Source organism: Bombus affinis, chromosome 1, assembly GCF_024516045.1.
Source record: "Bombus affinis isolate iyBomAffi1 chromosome 1, iyBomAffi1.2, whole genome shotgun sequence".
In the NCBI taxonomy this organism is placed as follows: Eukaryota; Metazoa; Arthropoda; class Insecta; order Hymenoptera; family Apidae; genus Bombus; species Bombus affinis.
Genome location: NC_066344.1, coordinates 19,728,526 through 19,753,826, shown reverse-complemented (window position 1 = coordinate 19,753,826; position 25,301 = coordinate 19,728,526). Strand labels below are relative to the sequence as shown.

General features: G+C 30.7%; 1 protein-coding gene and 1 pseudogene across 2 annotated transcripts in view; both read left to right on the top strand.

Annotated features, from left to right (window-relative positions):
- LOC126917799 (forkhead box protein O) overlaps positions 1–25,301 on the top strand; it is a 339,440-nt gene that overhangs the window by 260,336 nt on the left and 53,803 nt on the right. The window lies entirely within an intron of this gene.
- LOC126920123 (uncharacterized) lies at positions 11,394–24,589 on the top strand (annotated as a pseudogene).

Sequence of the window (25,301 nt, the reverse complement as noted above, 5' to 3'; positions counted from 1 at the left end):
ATTCGACACATATGTACAATGGCATCGCATTCGCTTCAATATTTTTACAATTGCAAATCGCAATATTGACTAACATACCTTGAAACTTGTATATATTTTAATGTATAAATATTACATTATACATATAAATATATGTATAAATGTGTATATTAATAAGTAATAAATAATGCAAGGAATTATTTAAATTCGATATTTGAACAGTTACATTGTACATCTTATAAATAACCTTTCTTATATCTTTTAAATAATTCATTATAAGAATTACTACTAAAAATACGAAGCTAGTCACACACTTAGGGTGTCTCACTTAAATTGAACATTTAAATTCTATTCCGTTTATTATCGAAGATAAGGAAAGATAATTAAAAGAAATATTTCCAGACAGATCTTATATATTCTTGTATGGAAATACGTTCAAGAATAATATCTGATGTGTTAATTTTTCAAATCTTGTGTAGTTTAACGTATAGGTATAAAAGGTCAGAAATGTGGTTCTATTAAAGAAATATACATCTACAGATGATTTAAGCATTTACTGCAAATGAACCTAGTTAATATTTTCCTTGTAAAAATACTAACCTTTTCAATGTACAATTACTTCACTACGATTGAGTATGGATATAGCTGTGTGGTATATTTAGGTGGAAATGTTTCAGGCTGTTTTATTTCTACATGAACATTGCTTTCGGAGAATTCCATTGAATCCGGTTATAAGATATAAACGCACTCGTACATTTGATACGAAGAGAGAATAGTAAAATTCATAAAAATAAACAAAGTTTTGAATCGGTAGATAATTAAATTAAGTTAAATTTCGAAAAAAATAGAAGCTTATGAAATCAGATTTCACTTATAATAAGTTCTCAAAATTGTGGGTAGTTATGAAAAGAAATTCTCTTAATGCTTTAATATTAAAAATTTAGGTAAAATTTATTTTTAATTTTCGGGCGCATACTTTTAAAACCTTTATATCGATATTATACTGTACAGAGATATTATAAGCATAATCATTATAAAATAGAAAAAAGATGCTGTGCAAATAATATATAATCATTCTTCAACTCATTTTGATAATTGAGAATTACATGAAAAATATATCAACGTTATCTACGTGTACCACTTCTAACAGAGAAACAAGCAATAAAAAGATTTTGATTTTTGATTAAAGCATCGAATCGTTTATCATTGAACTTATCTCCGAATGATTTTGTCATTTAGTAGTAATAGTGATCGACTTCACTAAAAGTACATACTCATAAAATGATCATGTCTCATAACGATATTTTATACTTATGCCTCAGACCTTGATCATACAGAGAGCTGCGAGAGCTGTCACCGCATCGCTGCGTTGCTGCTCAATTGCTGTATAGCTTATTTCATGTAATTCCATGAGTTTTATTTATTTTCAGCCGCTGTGTCGTCACTTGTTTGCCCGCTCTTGCCGTTCGTCGCTGTCTGTATGATCAAAGCCTTAAAAGCTCTGTGTACACTAGATTACAAGTATTGATGGAATATAATATTCCAAATCAGGTTGCAAGATATCTTCGAATCTCATAATTATATTGATAAAATATATATAAGTTAACTAGATTATAAATAATTTGAGCGTACGCATTTCAAGTTCTTTTAAATTGATTTTTAATATTACATTTTTTATATTATCTATTGCAATATCGGCTAAGATTATTTTTATGTAAATATTAACGGCGAAACTTCCGTAAACGTCCGTGCTCTGATTCGGCTGAAATGCTGAACATAGAATCTTTGTAGATAAACGAAGGTTTAAAAGAAGGATTTTTGACGATTCAGGAGTTAAGATACTTATTCCTTTTTCCTAAATTTAACCCAAACCTATTCTTTTATCGACATAAATCATCTTTCTCTTATATTTTGCTCACCATTTTTCATTTGGAATTAATTGCATTTCTCTGCATTCTCTTGTATTTCATTCCACAATAATTCTGAAACGTTGTTCTATGACCTTTCAATATTCTGGAAAGAGATAATAAATATATATGATCCAACATTTTAGAAATACAAGTTGCGAAATACACGTTTGTACTCAGTACTTGTTATCGGCCAACTAACTCTAAATTACGAACTAAAAGTAACCACGAGCAATGTAAACAACACGCAATGTAAACATCATGTGCCGTGACATACATCAGAAAAAATATCATCACGTCGATATGTATAGGAAAAACGAAATGATATTAAAGAAATGTCTTAGCTTTTGTGGGACGCCAAAAATCTTTCTCCTACAGCGTTTTTGTTTAAAAAGAATATTTTTTCAAAATTTAACAGCCATATTAACCATAGTAACGAACAAAAAACTGAAAAATAAAAATAGAAAAGTAAAAAATATTCTTTTTTTATAATACGGAAGGTATTATTTATATTCAGGTCTTAGTTGACTATTTACCAATACTTATCATGATATTAATTGATATTAACATTAATATGCTAAATTTAATATTAATAATGCACCGGAAGTCTCTCATACTAATATTATAAATACTAAATATTATACATAAGTATTTATTTACATAAATGTTCGTAAGTCTTTTCAAATCTACTTGTACATATGAGCATAACTTTAGCGTAAGTCAAGTCTTGCTGTTATAAAAAGGCTTTAGAAATGATTCCAGATAGCAATAGGAGATATATATGGTATATGAGATAATAATGGTCGAGAAGATTCGTTTCGTATGTCGAAATATAAATTACATCGTAATACCTGTTCCATTTCTTGAGTGGACTTTATAGAGAAGGTAATACAAACCCTGTTCTCCATTGTATGTATCTTGGAACATAATAATTTTCATGCTCCATTCGTTTGTTCAAGAAATATTGAATTATTTAATATTAGTAACTGTATCATGTATTCTAATCATTTTACAAGTACCATTTCGTACAGAGTAATTTATATTATTTGCATATACGTACATAAAAAATGAAATAACAGAAAAAGTAATTAATATCAGGTTTTAAAACAGTTGCACAAACATCGTATCAGAATTCTATCCGAAAAGGATTTGCTAAATTTAGAATGAGATCTCAATAAATTCCAAATAACAGAGTTTGAATAGCACTTATACAAACTATTTCGTTACAAAACATCAAGATACTAATCCCGAGATAACAATATAGTTTGAAATCAACATTAATAAATCTCTCTCGTACTATTTTTGAACGTTTCGAATACGTCTCGCTATTGCTTATAACGTGTTTTCAAGCACTGCTGAGCACTGAAACTCATGTATGCACAAAGCACGTTTAACATTTCCACTGTTTTTTAAATTTTCATTATTGATACTTGTTATATAAGTATATTGATACTTGTACTAAGTATATTGATACTTGTTAACAACTTATTTTCATCAAAAATCTATTTCCATATTATGTGCATTTTTACATATACTTTGTTTATTTATTATTACAAAAACTTTACCAAATTTCGTGATTTTCAATTTGATAGTAAGTAAGTATAAAAAACTGAGCCATAAACATAAATAAATAAGGTTGAATTGAAGGAAAGTTTCCTACCTCGGAGCTGGTAATTTCGGAGTAGTGCCAATACAGAATATAATCAAACATATCGTACAAAAATAAGTAAAAAATATGCAATAATATTTTTTTTATTCAAGGTTCGTTTCTAAGAAGATTGACTTTGAACGTTCACTACGTAAGATAAGACTTGCTTGCTTATAATTTTTTTAACCTGATCACATAAATTGCAATAATTGAAAAGTGTATATAAAAACAATAATTATCATAGTGTTACTTGATGACCTGTATATTTTATAATAGCTACGTCCGTAAATTAATTATGTACGCAGCGAGTAATCGAAATCGATCTTGCCTAAAGCTATGCTTTAAGTAAACAAATTTCATTTTCTCTTCTCACACCACCAGTTTATATAAAGGATCATATTTTGTCTTTGCTAAATGAATTATATCATATAATATATAAATACATGCATATTCAAGTTAGTATAACTCAAGCTTTCAAAATTGACTCTCTCAAAAATTCTTCTGTTTTAAGTTCTTTCTATAATTCTGATTTACTTTTGCATAAGATTTCCTATCAACTTGTACAATATGTTTATTTCATATAGGAATCAATCAAACATTTTATATGCCGTAAAAGAAAAACGAAATTTAATTATTATTTCAACCACGTTAGTTAAAATTATGTTTAATATGTTATTTATAAATATCATATATATAATATATAATATTTATATTATTTATTACATATAATATATTATTTAAAATTTCATTATTATGATATGTAAGCCTCGAAAGTTTAATTACATAATTCAAATTTAACCATGAATTATTGGAAAAACTTTGTTTGAAACTTCATGACTTCTATTTTTTACGTGCCACATATCTTAAGAGTAAATGCGACTTGACTTCAAGACGTATGTGAAAAACGTGTTAACGATCAATCTATCACCTCTAGTCAAATAGTTTGTACTCGCTTTAATACGTATGAAAATTGACTTACGCATCTGCGAAGTTCGCCTTGACTGATGAAGATGATAGAGTGGTCGTGTTACATAATCAAAGTGCGTAGACCAGGTCACTGTGCACGATATTTACTCAATGTCCTCCCGTGATCAGCCAATCGGGAAAAGATATGTACCGCGAGATCAGATTTTTGTCTTATTGCTTTATCGAAGGATACGAGTTTTATCGATACTGTCTAGTTTTATCTAATTTATTGTGTGTTTTTGTAGCGCGACAATATCCCTCAAAAGTAAAACACATTAGAACTCGAAAGTTATGTTCTTCACGTATGTCTGAGATTCTTTCTCTAGAAAAATATTTCTTGACTATCTGTACTTTATACGCGCGCATACTAACGAACAATTAAAAAATGGTGAGAACAGTGGAATTACTAATATTATTCATTTCACACTATTTTTATTCGAAAGCGGTGAGGCGAGGACTATATGTTTCTTTAAAAAATGATTCTTCTAGTCATTTTATATAACATATTATTTTTTTAACAACTTTGTTAGAACTTTGTTAGAAAGTCATTTCTACAGTGGCTTACTATAGGAATTACGTGTTACAACACTCAAGTTTGAAGATGAATATTTCCATTTCAGTAAGGCTAAACTCTGTGAAAATTAAATCATTTATGGATAATATGCTAAATAACGTATTGTGGAAATTTCAAAGAAGTTGTAGAAAAGTTAATTTACGCTACAAATAACTTAAAGTATCGAAATTGCGAAAACGATCATCGAATCTTCGAGAATGTTGATTAATTATGTATACATCTCGCCGCATCCACCGCAACCGAATGAATTATTTGTAAATATGTATTTTTAGATCTCACTTCTTTGTTTACTTATTATTTCTGCACTTCGTTAATTTTTACAGTAGATTAATTTTAAATTCCAGTGTAATTTCAGTTAACAGACGGGTTACTTATTATTCTCAATCTATCACTTCTCATTTTTCTGAATAAATCACAAGTTCAAAATAACGTAACAGATCTATGATTCAATTTAAAGAATTATTGAAAATCATTTCCTAATAACACTAGCAAATACATCTATTTATAAATAGATACAAATAATAAATGAAGTTTTAAAAAATCATTAAATGGCAATTGGGGTATTAAATATGTTCTAAAATTATAATATACGTTATACATTCCAAAGTTCGTAATTATTCAAAAAATTAATAATGTAATATGGCTGAATTGAAAAAAAATAAAACAATAAATAAAGGAAATGCATACATCATATTATATAAAATTAACAATATTATTTATTTAATTGATAAAAAGAATAAGGAATAAGGAAGAACATGAGAAATTACTTTTACAGTGTATTATGTATATTGTAAAAGCGCACGCAGAATTAGTTTTGAAAGCTTGGTTGTGGCAGTTAAAGGGGTGAACAGCTGAGTATCGTTTTCGCGTTGTTGGGTAAATTAACGTCGCGACACGACGGAGGGAAACTTCTGAAATAAAATCTGTAAGGTAACGTGAAAAAGTAGTGGTCGTCCGTGGTGCGCGACGCTGAACTACCACGGTCTATTTAACACGGAAGGTACAGAAAAACGAATTACAGGAGTTTTCGAGGCGTTTTTCTTCCTTTTGCTTCTGCTACATCATGACCGTGATTATGTTTCATAAGATAAAACGTAAAAGATAAAACTCATCGATCCGGCATGTCGGAACCTCGAACAGACTACAAAATTAGAAACGCTATAAAGCAAGAAACAAGCATTTAATTTTAATGTACTTCGAATGTTTAGGAGTTAGAGCGATGAAGTTATAGAAAATACGTAAAACTAAGAACAATAATGTGTATCTAAGTATGATCTAAAATTTTTAACGCATGGTTTTGCAGAAATTTTGTCGCAACCTTACATATTCATCCAAAGGACGTTTACATTATACGAAATGAATCGACATTCTAGAAATTTTCACAGATCACGAACAAAAGGAAAAATCACGTTTAGCGTACAGTTTATACTTAGATCGTCGATGCAATTACGATCACGCGATGGAAAATTCGTTTATCGCAAGTGACTTATAATTAGTTGATAGCGAATTTGTATTTGTTAGATATATGCACGAACGTTGTATTGGGAAATCGAGAATTTCGATACATCAACTAGTGGCAAAAAATTAAATTGCTGAGAGTAGATCGAGTATCCATATAATTACCAATCTTTAAATGGATACGTAAAAAACCAGTGTTTTTAAATTTGTTTCAAATTTTAATGCTTTTAAATTAATCAGTTTAATAAGAATCATGTAACCATTTAACCAGTTATAAAAATTTACGCAATGGAATTTTCTCTTAGAAAAAGTAAAAGTAAAATATAGTAGCAGGTATTAATGTATATTCAGACACCTAAAACAGAATAACTTCTTTAATCCTTTGGCTTCGAGGCGGCGACCACGCGATGATCTCCTGAGTACGGCACCCCACATATCCGGCATCCAAATGATGCATACACCATACAAGTGCTATCTGTAGTCAATAATATATTTTTTCGTTATCGGCAGAACATTTTCTGTTGATTTTGACATATTGGATTAATCACTACTTCAAGTTACTCATTGTTGAAACAACATCAAAACGTTTCACGCAATATATTTGGAACATCCAAACGATCGTATACTGTTTCATGCTAAAAAATCTATTAAATCCATTGACAGTGAAACGGTATTTCATATACGGTTTTTACAAGAATTATTGTTATTTAAGACTTAGGAAAACGTATATACAGCAACCACGCACACTGTGCGTATTTCTTCGACGGACTGGACTGCCGAAGCGAAATGGTTAAAGCTGGACCAAACCATTTGAGAATTTTTGAGAAATTAGAAGAATTGGCTTACTAAATGACACGTAAAAATTTTTTGAAAAAGTTGCAATTGATCGGAATCGCGAAGAGAAAAGTAAAGGTTATTTTTTACAACTTTTTATCTGGGCCTGTAATGAAAATTCAAATAACACATTTTGAAGATTCAATAACACACGCTGAAAATTCTATCGAAATTAGTTGATATAGTAACAAGCGACAGCTATCGAAAGACGTAGATTTATTACAGAAAACCTTTAACCGTTTGTAGCTCATAGTAAATGTTGACTGATCTTGATGAAATCTTCGGCATGAATATAACTGACATAAATTTACAAAACGTACTATTTAAATTTTCATTAGAGGATCTGATTAAAAAGTTATTAAAAGACTAACTATTTTCTTTGCTATTCCGATTAGTTCCAAATTCCTTAAACAATTTTTTACATGTCATCCAGTAAACTAATTCGTCTAACTTCTTTAAAAAACTCAAATCATTTAGTCCAATTTTAAGAAAGTTATTTAGAACACAACAATTGCATTAGTCAATCTTCCAAGCTCTTCGATTAATATAGAACTTAGTAAATACATTAACAGCTGTTTAAGCCTCTCAACAACAGAAAAGACGGTTGTATACAATAGCTCTGAAAGAACATTTCCTCAGTTTAAAAAATCTTAAAATAGCTACTATTTAAAAGCTACTGAGTATTAGTAATTAAATAAATCAGCTGATTTGAATAAATGAACAAAAAGACCGAAGAACCTACTTTCAGTGGTTTGCCATTCTACCATGAGAGGATTGAAATCTAAGCTACGCATTTACTAAATTTCCCAATAGCATGATTAGAATTTCTAATCTCAGCGTAAAGTATGCGCAGGTATGTCACAGAAACGTAGCTAATCTTAAACGCAGATAAATATATTTTTTTCTAGAGTATCTAAGAGTTCTTGGATTTCATTGACATCTTAGGTACGGTTGAATTTTGTTTTGATGGACTGTTTCTCTATACGGCAGAGTTTGACGCGACTTATGTGTAAACGATACAGAGCTGCAATGCTGTTCTCTACGCAAGCACATTGGAATGAAGTTTTTGATAATTAAATTATAATTTTTCTTAAAGATATGATGCATACACTTTAACATAGTGTGACATATTTTAAAGCACCGTACGACACATAGACCCAGATCACAATTTACACATTCATAGCGCGATAGTGTTTTCAAATTGCTCCTCGTTTTCTATTTTGAAGCGACATTTTGAGGTTGGAGGTTCTAAAAATTATAAGGTTACGGATTGACATATTAAAAAGGGCATCTAATAATGGTATATTTATCTTAACGAAAAGCAACAATTGATACCTGATAATAGCGTATCAAAAATAAAGACTATATATTCTGTCTGTATATTATCAACACTGATATAAAACGTTGTGAGAGCACAAAAATTGTGAAGCAAGACAAATGAAGATCATTTAGTTCAAACGGTGAGCGAATGAGTCAATAGTGAGAGCCACTATAGTGGCGAATCGTAATATAAGATGACATCCGTGAAAACCAGTATAGCGTCGAAATATGAGATGACATCTGCGAAAGTCACTACAGTGACGTATCGTACCTAAGAGGTTAATAATAATATTTAGTTTTTAATATTTGAGCCACTATACATTATATAAGAAGAATAGCAAAATATGCTCGAATAATAATAGAAATAATAGCTAACTAAAGGCCAATGTATCTTTATTGAATGCAATATACGCACTATAATGTACGCGTTACGATAAATTATACAACGGTCTGCGCGTGATACATATCTGTCTGCGAGCCGCGATTAACGCGCATATCGCCAATGACACTTTCTAAATTCTAAATAATATAACACATACAGAATTCTTGGAGAAACTGTTCTATTGACTTAAATTCAAATTTTCTTCGATAGTGAAAATGTTTAAAATTTTTGACTGATGGTTATAGCTCCACGTTTGATAATTGAAATAGGAAGTAATCATTGTTATAAATAGGTTGGATTGTATAATAACCGGTATAATGATATAACGAAGACGTAAATTAGTATAGTCGTAAGCAATTTAAATGATATTGAATGATAAACTAAATCGTTTAACTAAATTGTAAAACGAGTCTTTCAGAGGCTCATACTGAACAACTCAATTGAATTTTTATATGTTTCGCAATTTCGTTATACATAGGTACAAAGTAACATTCAGCTCCAATCAGAAAACTATATTGCTCACAAACGAAAATTTTATATGTTTTCATATTATCAAAATCCGTGATTAAGAATCTCTTTCTTTTAATTATATTGTTATATTGTTACACTGCAGTCAACTTTAATTTTCAAATAAATGTAAATGTTCCTACACATAAACATTCACGTTTCATTCATGTACATTCATGTTTCCATATAAACTTTGTTCCATATAAACTTAACCCTATGATGTATGGATAAAAGTAATGTAAAATTGTCATAAGTATAAGCAAAAATTTATAAAAATTTAATCCTGTATTAAGATAGTACAGAACAAAAATGATAAATAATTTTAATGCAAAATATACGTATTAAGTAAATATTTCCCTTGTGTAATAAATTCAATAGTATGTAGATCTGTAGTTTATGTTAACCGAGGTGAGAAACTACTTCAAAATGAAAATATATACGTCACTAGAGAAGATTTTTACATTTTATATTTTTCTTATAATTGTAATAAATATTACTATAACTATTATGATATATTTATTATTATATTATATAGTATTATAGGAAAATAAGATATAGTGTGCCAATAGTTTTAGTAATGATTTTAGTAGATTTATTTCAATATCGTTCACGTCAACACAAAATCAAGTATGATGTCTATATGCACATAGTCATCATTCGTCACTAACTCCTCTCGTCATAACGGCTCTCTTTCACGCCGACATACTCCTTGACAACGCTGACGACACTTCTTGACAACACTGACGACACTCTTCGACAACGCTGACAGCACTAAAGCGCCCGACCACGCTGGAAACACTAAATAGCTTCACAATGCCGGCAACACTAAAGAACCCATCAACTCACTAATGCCTACCTTTTATACTCTGTATCCCTGTATCCGATATACCTAATCCGTACCTGTCGCATGGTCAAGTAGACCCTCTTACCTACACAGGATTTTCCTCCGATACTACAATATATCAATTGACTGTAATTCTAAATCTATTATAAATACAGTTTTATAATTGTACTATTATCATTGTATTATAATAGTAAATATATTAATTTTTTCAAAACGGATTTGATTAAACCATGAACGAAATAATATTATAGTTGTATAATAATAGATAAGAAATAAAATTATATATAATATTATAGCTTGAGCTATGTAGGGAAATGGTATAGTGCTAGTAGGTTTGCTAACGGTATGATTGTTACAATATCGTTTGATGCTCCGTCAATCTGTGTTTACGCAACCACTATTCGTCACTAACTAACTTCGTTACAACGGTTCTTTTTAAAATACGCTGACAACACTCCGTGACAACGCTAACAACACTCCATGACAACGTTGACAACACACACCCGATAACTTCCAGGCAATCCGTCCAGGATACTACACTACATTCCTACATATATTCAAGTTCGCAAAAATGTGGGCCAATTATAATTTTTAATATTTGTATATAATTCCACTTACAATAGAATTCTATTAACCAATAAATCTTTATGGAAGGGAATTTATAACAATAGCAATTTTCCTAAAAGTTACTTTGGGACGTACAGTATTATTAGTTATATGAGGGCTAATTTTAATAGAGTATGCATAGATTTACATGATATTTCAATTTTCCTCTTACTCGTAAAACTGAAAAACTGTATGTGCTTGGAGGACACACTAAATAAATGTATAGTTTGGATTTTACAAATTATGGCAGAATTTATACGAAGATTATTTTATGTGTCAAAATTAACAATGGAAATTTGACTCTACTATATTATCTGGGCTGCAAAATATTCGGCTACAATGACACTTTCACGTTTTTGATGAAAATGCCCTAAAAAATTTCGATCAACCTGTTGATGTGCAACGTTCTCATGGATTTTGACGACACCTTTTCTCAAATTTACTGCTCTTAAACTGTATGGCTTACTTTGGATGAATTTGATTCGGCAGTATTGGATTATCTTTTATTTTCCAGTTGCCCTATCGCCGCATCGCGAAGCGACTAGCGCAGCTGTCGATTTGGTCGTGATTGTAGTCATGGTTATACAGCAAGCATATTTTTTTCAATATTCAGAATAAAATATTTATCATCTAAGCATTTATCATTTATTAAAATAATAAAGTCGTTTGGATAAGTAATTCTCTGGTTATATTACATTATACACCATGCATCTTGCTCTCAACTTTTTAAATTATAGATATATTTTATACTCTACTGATATAAAATTATGTTTCATATACATTTTCTTACAATTTTTGTTTAGCCAGTGTTTAATGTCGCGTGAGAACATGTATTATGTGCGAAATAAGACTATCGATATTATACTAATCTATCGAATAATCTGTTTTCCTTGATATACATTATAAATCGTATATCCATTATATTGTCTAATTTGTGTATGAATAAATGCTGAGTAATTAATTAAAATTCTATATTTTACGGTTTAGGTACAAAATTTTTTACAATAAAATATATTATTAACTTGTAACAAAACTTGTCGTAGATGAAATTGAAACAGATTATAATGAATATATTTGTGTTACAAGAATCAAATCCAACCATCGGCTGTAATATTCGATTAACAATATGACATTGATCACATAACGTGTATTAATAGCGTTATAGTGATGTATCATTAATTTATACAATTTGTTATGAATTTAATGAAAATAAGTAAGTTTGATATTTTCAGATGTAATTACAGTTGCCAAATTCATGTAGTAAATTAATTAGTTACGGACCTGTTGAAGACATGCTAACATGACAAGATAATTTGTTTCTCGCATTTAATGTATTAATGTTATAACCACGATGACATTGATAGCGACAAATATTTAGTCATTCTCACAGCAAATTTTCAAACTTTTTAAGCATTCTAACTATTAAATATATTATTTGGAAAATGGGTAATAGATAATTTATATTAAAAAATAGGTAATAGAGAGAATTTATGTAAATTTATTTGTTTCAATTACATACCAATAAAATACGAGACGACTTTTTTCATTTGAACATTCATTTTTAGATAAATCAGTTGTATATAATTCAGTTTCAATTCGTTATATTCATCTCGATTTACAATTATATAGCAACATTTTTTATTCAAATTACATGAAAATTACTTTTATCTTATTTATATTAACAAGAATTGATAACATTATATTTGTATATTCTATTATCACATCAATAACAAATATTTTTATCACAATGTCATACTATCGAATCAAAAAAACGTTTAACCTTTTGATTCTTGTTACTTACTTCAATTAGACAGTATCGAGGATTGAAGTTTATGGTTATGAACCGTATTTCTTAGAAGAAAATTTTAAAGTATTTCCTCATAATCTTGTTAAACATAATTTGTAAATTTCGTCTAAAGGAGCGAAAAAGGAGAAAAAAATCGAGACTCTCACTTTTAATAATTGTGTGATATTGAACAAGTCTTAAATCTTTAACCAAGCAATGTCTATATTGTAGGAGTATATTAAAAAATGGCAAAATTTGAAGTTCTTCTAACATTTAACGTGAATCATTTGTACAATATATTATTTATATAGTAAGAACATAGCAAAAGTAGTACCTCAAGAAAACAATATATAAAGGGATATATTACAAATTATTTGCTTTAAATGATTATAATTTTAAAATAAATGTAAAAATCTTCAGATGATATAGAAAAATTTAATCCATTATTCTAAAAACCCAATAGTTTCATTGTGTATATAAAAATAATATCAAAACGATTAATCAGCAACCATGAATAACGATATTAATCTGCTAATATATTTGTGTTACGTACAGTGACTTTACATAAACCAGAATCCATCCCTCGATCAAGACGTCCACTAGCTGTGCAAATATAATTAGTCGGACCGCAATAATCCTAAGGAATTGTCATAAAACTAAGGATTTTCATTTTACTGTCAAGACCGTTAATTATTATAAAAGATCTTCAAATCGAGACGTTCCTTATGGTCATTGTTCAATCAGGTAAAAAATGGGAAGGTCAGATTTTTCCCATGTTTAACAGTTATTTCCACCTGTAAGCGACCGGTGGTGGGGCGACCAACCCCCAGCAATAGTTTTCCTCTGCGACAGCATCGTCATTGAACTTCGCTGGTTTATCATCCTTGGATCAGTCCAAATCTCTTGACAGATTTTTCATCCGTTGACCAGTTAATGTCTTGACTGGTTTTTCGTTCATTGATCAGTCATCAATTTTAACTTACTATTTATATGTCCCTGAGAATACGTCAACACGCACCTACACGCACGCGTAACTATTTATATCTACAAAGCTGTTGGAATGAAGTATATATTATAACCTGTTACTTCGGTGTTATAAACAGTCAACCACCTCTATTATCATAATCGAAGTAAGGGATCGACCAATTCGTAACATCGATGATCTATCGTAACGAGAATTTACGACTCTCGTTGGCGCGATCTACCGCGAACGCGTCTCTCCGCGAACTGTCGAACAATTTGTATACATTTGTATTTTTATGAGCACAATTAAAAAAATCCAATCTGAACGGAGATTCGTTTCACCTACTAAATATTATGACGAGTATTCTATTAAATATTTTATACACAATATTTTTACATATTATCGGGTGTCATGTGACTGGTAGCACAACCCAGCAGAGGGTAATTCTATATGAAAAAATAAGCCGGAAATGTGCAATAAATTTGTTCACATGACACCTCGTTTCCGAGAAAACCCAATTTGAAAATTTGTCACGAATACTTAAACTTGGCCGGCAATGAGCATCGACTAAGTATAAGCAAACCATCAGCAGGAAGTTATTCTACGTGCGAAAATAAGTCAAAAATGTAAAATAAAATTTTTCTACTTAGAGCCTCATTTAAAAAAAAAATTAGGTTTGAACATATTTTTTCGGAAAGAAACATATATAAAAAAGTTTTATTCTATATCTTCGTTTTATTTTTTCATGTGGAATCAACTCCTACTCGATTATACCACTTATTATATGACATACTGCATGTGCATCATACACATTGCCGACCCTTTAAATATTTTATAAATGCATAAATACCTATAATATAGTTACAAGGTGTACTATAACATGCTAATAGCCCTTTTGATTTTTCGCTCGGTATCAGTACGGACGAGAAAGTTTACGTGATAGTTCGCGGATCGCTTACGGCGCGTGCACCTATGATGTCCAGCGAATTGTAATCGGTGTACGCGTTCCTCGGTGTATCGGATGGACGCTTGCGCGTGCATAGCCGAGATTGACTCAGTGTGGTTCTAAAATAAACCACGAATATAGGCCGCGTCGAGGTACTCCATCTGCCTGGTGGAATTCCATGCTTCGCTGGCTGCCCGCGCCTTATCACGATTTTTTCTTGCTTCCCCGAGGCTGGCGAATCAAATCATCGCCATCATCATCTCGAGGAGGAGCATTCTTTCCCCCATTTACCGGGTTAACTATCCGATAATGGCAAGTGACGGTCGTTCGGTAATCGTAATTGGTGCTCCGAGGAGCGGAGCCTTCGACGTCACGGCCCGTTGCTCCTCAAGAATCGTCGAAAATCTTGTGGAATGAGGAAAATGGGGTCTCTGGATGGGTTTCTGCACTTGCCACAGGTGCTTCTTGGTGATTGTTGTAAAACTCGATTACGACTCGAGACATTTGGTATTCTCTTTCTGGTATTCTTTATCTTTTTATTTCTGAAAAATTTAGTGATCAAATTAATCCCCTGACAATGTAATAAAATAAGAAAAAATTCAGATTGAATTTAGAAAATAATTATTTATTTATCCTTAAGATTTTTTGCATTCCTGGTATCAGATGCAAGAAATGTGCAGTTTCGACTTTTTATAGGCAATAAATTACACTATAATGACATTTCACGTATGAAATTTATAACACTATATTTGACAGCTTATTTGAATTTCTCTTACGTTGTACAAAGAGTTAATAATGTATAGATACTCATAATGTGCAGATAGAAAAAGCGATAGAACGAAATTTTGGGAATTGTTATAGTGTCCTACTGAAATTTGTTTTCTACCTTTCTTTGTAAAAATAGTAGGAACTCGTTCTTCGATTAATCCAAATTGATTTCATACCGATCGCATAAAAATACGTCTTTTTCACTCTAATGTCAATTACGTAAATTTGTTTTCTGTTGTACTGATATTGTGTACCGTTGTAATTAAAGCAGTCTCTTTAAATGTAATTTTGCATTGATATACAAAAATTTTATATAAAAGCGACTTAACTTTACATAAACAGTAAAATATGAGAGTATGTATCTTATACATATAATGCTACTATATCATATAATTATACTATTATGACGTATAATTTTTACATGATTAGTATTAAATATGTTAATATAAGGAATTAATCCTAATGTTGTTTAAATTACAAATGGATATCTTATGATATTATATAATTATAAAATTATATTTTACTGATACTATTTGAAACCATTTAAAAATTCTTAACTTTCTAAGTAACGATGGAATAAAAAATTTGAATGAAATCGTGAGGTATAACGAAAATGTTCAATTAAGAATAAACTAATGTCTCGAAGCACAAGAGTGTATGTATATCTATTAGAGATGTTTAATGCAAATAATTGATTCATTATAAGTTGATAAGTTCTTATTTAACAGAATATAATTTAAAAATAAATAATATTCTTATATTAAAAATACATTGAAGATTTGTTAACTGAAGTTATACACCTACATTAATTTTTGCAAATAAATGGAAAATGAAAGCACATAGCAAGTTATATATAGCAAATCAAAGTTACTAATACAGTTGTTATCATAACTCACGAAAAAATTTGACCATTGTAAACCATGCCTTATTATACACCAAACTCTTTGTGGTTATACCTCATGTAGGAATGAGACTATATTTCATTTTACATTTTTTTCACACTTAATGGACAAAACAATTTTTAAATATTACTACTTTATTTATTAAAAATATGACAACTTAGGTATGTGAAAATATTTAATTCAGTTATATCAGAATTTAATTAGAAAATGTAAAAGTATAGGTATATTATGAATACTTTCTTGAAGGAATGGAGTACGAAGGATGTGATGAACAGCAAAGGATTAATAATTTTGCGCAATACGACGCATGATGTTGCAACATTAAGCCAGGCATAGTTTCTGTGCTATACAGAAATGTGTGTGGAATACAGATAAGACTTCATCTATTTACCTTATAAACATTGAAATATAAATATATAGAGTTTCATTTGCATATAAGTAGACTACGAGTTTTTATGCATCAGTATGAAAATACAAAAATTCATACGGAAATATATATGAAACTTTCAAAGTATAATATTCTTTATAATATTTAATAGATGAACAAAATCACGATCTAGGTCTTACTCTTTTTATTAATATATATCATAAAATTATACAGGGTAGTTGGTAACTGGTGGTACAAGCGAAAAGAGGGTGATTCTACGCGAAAAAAGAAGTCGAAAATATAGAATAAAAATTTTTCATTTGAGGCTTTGTTTTCGAGAAAATTGCCTTTGAATTTTAGCTCGGTACGCGTGCACTTTATCACGTCTCGTTATAACGGATCTCACTATAGATCGTTGTCTCGATGGATATTATTGCAGTTTAAGTTTGTTTTTGTCGTAGCGGGAAATTAGGAATACATAATGAAGTAATATGAAGTAATCATAAAGTTTATTATTACAAAAATTGCTGAAAATGTTGCCCATTCTGCCGAATACATACTTCTGCTCTTCTAATTAAATTTCTACGAACACTTTCTAACGTATTCGATTGTTTTAAAGTATGAAAGGCTACAATAATCTTTTCTTTCAATTGCTCGCAATTCAAAATTCAAAGTCGATTTTCTCGAAAACAAAGCCTCAAACGAAAAATTTTTATCTTTTTTCGCGTAGAATCACCCCCTTTCCGCTTGTACCACCAGTTACCAACCACCCTGTATATATATATACATTATGAATTTGTATAAATATCCATAGTCTATTATGAAGTAATAATTATTATAAATAGATTGTTAGATATCAATATAATAGTATAATATACGCTATAAATGCAGTGATGAATAGATAAAAGGAGAATTAAAAAATATAGATACATGAGTACTATATAGTATACGTACTATATATTGGGTTGGCAACTAAGTGATTGCGGATTTTGTCATTAGATGGTAATAGATCAACCCAATAGAACTATATAGTATAAATTGTGTCGGTATAGGTAGTACAACCGGGCATTGGTGGATTCTTTATGAAAAACTAAATCGAAAATATAGAATAGCTACTTCTTATTTGTGGCTTCGTTTCCGAGTAAATTAAGTTTAAACATTCCCCGTGCACGACTACACTTGCCACACTTTCGATTTAACCGCACTATAATGGTATTAGATTACCAAACTTGTTACGGTATCTATGATCATGTAAACATTAACAATGTCAAGCTTGATCTTGGTGAAATGGTGATTCAGCCTGCAAAACCATCGAAACACATTCCATAGGATCTTTTTTATAAGGTCGCATTAATGAATTTGTGTATGTTAAGGAACACACAGACAGTGAATTACAACAAAGAATTATACAGACATTTGAGCAAGTATGGACTCAAAATTCACTAAACATTAATCTACGTTTCCGTGATTCAACGAGCAATGACTTGTTTACGGCAGGATAAACGACAGTTTCAGCAATTTCTTTGTGAATGTAAGTTTTAATTTCGTTAAAATGTAGTATTAATTCTTCATACTATTGTCGAAATACTAACGTATAGCGCAATCGATTAAATCAAAAGCGTAGCAAATGCACGCGCTCACAAAGAATTTTGAAACTCGTTTTCTCGAAAACGAAACCACAAACAGGAGATCGTTATTTTATATGTTCGTTATATTTATGGTTTATTTTTCATCAGGAACTCATTCCCAGTTGTATGTACTACCTGCACCGAGGCATCCTGCATATGGCATACATATAATATATATTACATGTTACATGTGTATATTATATATATATTATATATGTATACGAACTTTCTAGTAACGTTCCATTATATTATAGAAGGTTAAAGCAAAGATAATCGATAGCATCAAACTTGGTTGCAAAACAATTTCAAAATACGTACCTTTACATTATGACGAAACGGCGAAACGTAAGTCAAATCGTTAGAACATCTTGGTGACAAGTGAAAAGCAGATGATAATTGTCGGTGGTCTTTAATCGAATACAACTGGTCGAGGGAAGTTAGTTAACCGATGCGGCGTGATTCAGTTGCGCGTGGCCGAGTTCGCGCGGATCGCTAGTATTTTGAATAATACAATCGAGCGTATCCGGGCAGTAATCGGCGAAATCTCGTTTCCCCGCGCGACATTGACCACGCGGTGGGAAATTAGACGGGAGAAATTATTTAAATTATTCGTTTCCGATGGGTTGCGAGTTCCGGCTGCGTGGACCGGCTGTGCAAGAAGGACCACTTAATAAAGAGCCGCTGACAGCGTGACAGTAAAGTAACTTCGTTCGCTGGAATTTAAAATTAGATTCATAAAAATTATTCTAATAGATTCTCGTGCCGGCAGAGTCGCCGCTCAGGGCAAATGAGGCAAATTCGATTTGACACGCGGCCGTTCCCGCATTCTTCTCCCGTTCTTTCGACGACGTCTTTCCCTTTTCCCTCCTCTCTTCACCGGTTGCTTGTTCCCTCGACCTTTTCTACTGACTTCGTCTGGCTCAGCCTGCCGTCTTGCGCTCACGTCCTTGTCTCTTGGTTAGCATCCTCGAGACGCGGCGACAGAAGCGAAGACGCGAAAGGAACCTGACCCGCGACGCTGGGGTGAGTTATGCAAATGCGACAATAACCGAACGTCAATCAGGAAGAAAGTTAAGTTCCAGAGATACTCGGCTGACTGCCGGTTCTACCAGCCCAGACCAAGTCTTCCTTTCTGTGAAAGTTAAAGAAGGCAATGATGGCCGCGGGGGTTGAATGACGAGCTGCACGCTGCTCTCCTTCGAACGTAATTTAAACTTCCTCACGAGAGATTCTATCGTCAGAGATTAAAATGATTCGTTGCCTCTTGCCACCGATTTGTTCCCCTCGTTCAACGAAAGATTCACTAGTAACGCCGTTTAACCCATTAAGGATCGAGCAATAGAAATTAAATGAACGTTGCGTAAATACAGCGTTATTGAACGATGTAAATAAAGTAATATGTCGATATATTGTTTTATTAAGATCTAAAAAATGTATTAAAATACTATATATTTTATAGAAGTTATATAAATTATAGACGTTAGAAGATAAAAGAGTTGACCACGATTTAAAAATGAAAATAATTTATGACAGTGTTACAAATATCTCAAATTCTTTAAACTGAAAGAAGAAATAGTGACAAATAGACGGAATTTCTTTCTATTTCTATTTGAACAATCATATTATTAAAAATCACAATTTACTAATTATGTAAACTAATTGAAAATATGTTGACCATTAATGAATCAATGATTAATTGACGGGTAGGTAAAATGTTGGAGATATTATAGAAGACTATTTTGTGTGGAATGTTTGTTAGCTTTCTTTCATACGAAGAATCAATGTAGTTTAATTATAGAGTTATGAATAAAAGGATCTACAATGATCACTGTTTATGATCTTTAAAATAGAATGTTATCAGCTGGTGAAATTGATTTTTAAACGCTAATATACAGATATGTAAAATTAATGTTTACGATTATTAAACTTTATAAAAATGCCTATTGTTTTAGAATCTTTTAATCTCTAAATTTATTAGTTCCTAAATTAGAAAGCAGATAAAGAAGATTCTTCTAAACACTTGGGCTGATAAACATCATCGATTAACATAGCGATATTTATAGGCGATTATCACGTCGATAAATTATATCTATCAACATAGATATTGATAAGTGAATAAAAATCGCATAAAATATTTTACTAACTTCACCAAATGATGGGAAATATTGTTTTTTAAATGAGAGTGCATAATTTTATCATCGTGGCGAGATAGCTAACGTCAAGACCAAACCAATGACCTAATATGTACCATGATCTCCATGTGTGCTTGAGTACAAAAAATTTAGAGATTTTTTAGGAAATAGGAGCGAAACACATTTACTAAAATACTCGTACATAAACACGACGTTACTTTATGATTAAAGTGGTATAATCTTTTGCATATTGTTTATGAACATTGAAACGTTTCATATCCGCTATTACATAGTATTATAGTTGTAAAAGACATAATTCAGTATTATTTCGAGATTTCAAGAACGCACTTGTAATTATGAATCATTACAGTAAGAAAGAATAGAAATACTCTTAATTTTCATCAAACATAAACATAATGGCACAACAATTACATGTACTTTTACTTTAAAAAACATCGATAATTTTGAGAAAAATCATTTACTCTACGTAATATCGAATATCGCAATATTCCGACCAAACATTTTTTCCTCCGATATTTCTTCCTATCATCAAAAATAATTGAAGTATTCAAGTGATCAAGTTACGTTGTTCATCATGTATTCACAAGGTGGCAATAAAATAGGTGGCCAAACTTTGGTATCTACCTAACGATGAAAAAAGATCATATAAACAGAGGTCCGAGAAATTCTTTTTTCCGAGATATAGACGCTTCGATTATAATGGAGTATTTGTAGAAATGTTTAGAACTTACTTAATTGCTGAAAATGATTTCCTTCTGCAACAATGCATATTCCACATCGGCGTTTCAAAGGCTGTCGAAAACGTTCAAAAATTTCTAATGTATTCCGAATTTCTTCACATGCAACAATAATCCCGTTTTTGAGTATTTCCAGACTATCAATAGAGTTATGATCATTAACTAAACTTTTAAAAAGTCCTCACAAATAAAATTCCAAAGGTCCGTTCTGTATAAAACACATTTGACGGCGTATTGCGTACAGCGTGTCATCTAATATCGTAGAAAAATCATCTTACAGAAATTGTGTGCAATTTCTACCATTAAACATAAACAAATGCTGCAATAAAGAAGTCTTCAATAATCTTACCCATACTTTACTTATTGCTCTCTAGATTGATGAATGACATGTGTATTTTCATTCATCCATAGATGTTTGTTATGAAAATTGACAACAGCGTCTTGCATAAATTTTGTCTCATCCGTGAAAACTATATACAAATATTTCGAAATATACTAAACTAATGTACTATTACATTGTAGCATTGTAGCATTGACAAAAGATTACTCGTGGTTGATACTCCAGTGGCAGAAGTTCTTATACTTGCTGCATATTACGCGGATCCAATAGATTTTCTCATAAAATTTGCCTTATATTTTCACGAGAAACATTTTGCATATCTAATGTTATCTGTCTTAGTTTTGGATTTTTTCGACGTGTCCAAGTACCTGATTTTCAACTTCAGTTGTTCGAACACGTTTGTCTGGCCCTCTGTTAATTGTAATAAACAAGGAATGTCTGAATTCTCTAAGCCCACGATGCATCGAAGTAAAAGTACTTTTAGCAAGAAATGTTTGCTAATAGAGATTCTGAGCTTTTCTGGTCTTCCGGTTAGCCCGCCCATACGTAAAGTGAATATCTGCTTACTCGAAATTAGGATATATCATTCTGATAGCACTGTTTTCACTACGAAACATTTAGATATATACTGATATACTATGAAACACGCTGCCTTTAATGTTAATACATCTTCCTCTAACATATTTACTTCTAGCAGAAGAAATGATGACAGTGCTTGAAATTGCACACCTGACAGCTATTCTAGCAAAGTTTTGATGTAAACAAAGTGTGTCTCTATATCGAGGAGGAAGAGTTTTCAGATATATGTATATATCATCTTTTTCCAGCATTAGGAACAATAGAATACGATATCAAAGTTTGGGCACTTATTTCTTGCTCATCTAAAATATTAACTTTTAAAAATAAATTCTTAAAAAAAAAAAATTGTATTATAATATTCTGTACTACAGTTTTTATAAAATCGTTTAGAATCTACCTATCTGTAATCTTATAATTAAATTACATTCTAGCAAGCCAATACTCGTAAACATCTTAATAATAGTATATAAAAATATGATATTAAATATAAATTATAGCGAAACAGAGACATAGACTGAAACGTCAAAATTACGTCAGGTTTAATTAAAGTGCGCGCCAGAAACATTAGATTACCTTTACAACCATATTTGTCAATCGACTATCTAATCAATGCAAAATTTATTCCTCCATTATCCTTCGTTTCATCAATTATATTGTAAGATGTTTTCGGTTGTTTCAAAATACAATTAATACAATTTTGAAGAAAAGATTCAGAACTATATCTTATATAGATTCATTTATTTGGCCATGGAGTTGCGAATAAAACTGCAATCTTGCCTCTGACAGAATTAATTCGCATTAATACCTTTTAAAATAGAAGGTAACGAACGACGAGAAACTGGTATCGGTACGAGAGTAATTCTATCAAAGATATTTGGTATTTCATGGGGCCGCGGATGAATCGTTCGAAAAGATACAGATCCAATTCTACAACGTTTAAAGCAGCTGCAAATAACCTTCGTAATCAGTGCAGAAATTAAGTCAATTAGTGTGAAGGTAGGACTGCCGCGGTCGAGGATCGGATGGACTAAAGGGGTAATTTAAACTTCGTTCAAACGAATTTCATTCCAGTTCTTAGCTTCGGGAATAAAAAGAAACTGTACCGCTTTTAGAACGACCAGCCAGGCTTCGCAATTTCAGTTTTTAATGGAAACGCGATAACTCAAACAGCTTTTACATAAGTACGAAATTGCCGTAATCGTAAATATTCCGAAAGTTTCACTCTTATCAAAAGAAACAGTTGAGCGGAACTTTAAGTCCCCGTAAATATTTAAACGATGTCCGTTTAGAAATCGATTCTTTGGATTATATGAATGATAAATCTCTTGTCCCTTCTATTATCTATTGCGAGCCGTTCGCGCTGCGTTCATCTAATTATTGATAATGTTCCGTTTCGGAACACATAAATTAACACGTAAACTCTCTATTTAAAGTTGGCAACGCTTATTATATGATCATGCAGAAGACTATTTTTAAGTAAAGATTGTAAAATGTTAGGGGCGACTGCCATTAGTGAATTTCAGATGTTTATGCAAATTTATATTTTTATAAAAACATCTGAAAAAATGAAACGCAAATGGAGATTTGTTTCGCCCATGCAATGTTATAACAAATACTATACTTTGGATATTTTGTATATTTTTTCATATTATATACATTGAATGCATTTTTACCCTTTAAATTCATCTCTTAAATATGGGATGCGTAAATATGTACGAGTATTATAAAAACAGAAATAAACATATCGGAGTATTATAAACTCCGTATTTCCAAAACGTAATTTGAAACCGATTTGTAACGATACTTGCCACTCTTTAGAGCGGGATAGAATGAAACAATAATCTTTTATTTTTTTTTAATTCTGTTCGAACTTATGTTTCGTTTAAGAAAGTATCTGTGTCTGTACGATTTTTATGGAAAGAAATGTTATCCTTAAGAACTTCTTTGAAAAGTGTTCTCGTAAAACAGATATTTTACAATCTGTGTAATAAAAGTTCCATGGAGACAAGTTATATTAGAATTCATGTATTAAGAAAGGTACCATAAGATAAATAGAAGTATTAAATTATTAAGTACTGCTTTCACTTAAGGATATAATATCATATTATTCGTATGTTTATTGAATAAAAGACATGAGAATAATAACATAAATAATTTTGATAAGAACTATTGAACAGAAAAGAAAACGTCAAAAATAATACCTGGACATCATCTTTTTATAATTTAAATAAATTGAAATACATGGCAATTTCATAATACAATATATGGATAATATATAAAATATATAAATATCACATATGTATTCAGTAACGTCCTCATCATCCTAACAGTTTATTTCAAAGAGAAACAAACAAGTTTTGGACTGTGAAATATCGATGTAAATATTGCAAATGAATAACATATTCAAAATATCAATTTAACTATAATAATTATTTAATATCGTAATAGTACTATTCATTGAATAGTATTCATTATTTGTTACAATAATTGAGAATTCTTTTAATATTGATGAGTGAAATATTTATTTCTGTTGTAGAAAAAATGTTTATTTTTATATTTTATGAGCCCTTTTCAAAATAAAAATTTTATTTTCAAGAACTTTTCTTTATCTGTTCTCATCGGAACTTATGGTGTGAGCAGTTTTCTAAAAGAAGTTCCACGATCCATGTTTTAAATAGAACCTATTAGAATGTTCCATAACTCTTTGGATCCTTGCTTTGGAGCAGTTAACATATAATTCCTTATCAGTAAAGGAAACTCTAAGAGTACGTAGAAAGGAGTTCACAGCACTTAGACTGCCGTTAATTGGAAATTAACGTTTCTGATACTATCTAATCATCGTACATCCTAAGCAAACCTAATAAAAAAAATTAGAAGACAAACTCTTTACAAGAGTCACAGATATCAGACTCATTTCAACAGTCATCTCAACGAAATGAAATACTTGCATGAAATATTGAATTATTCAGAAAGTTTGTAGACATTTTCGACAAATTCGTAATTAATGTTATGTTAAGACAATTATTGCTTTATATTGTTTATTGGTACGTTTAACAAATTTCATAATTTTTTAAACTGTCCGGTACATTTTTGCTATGTATTAGTT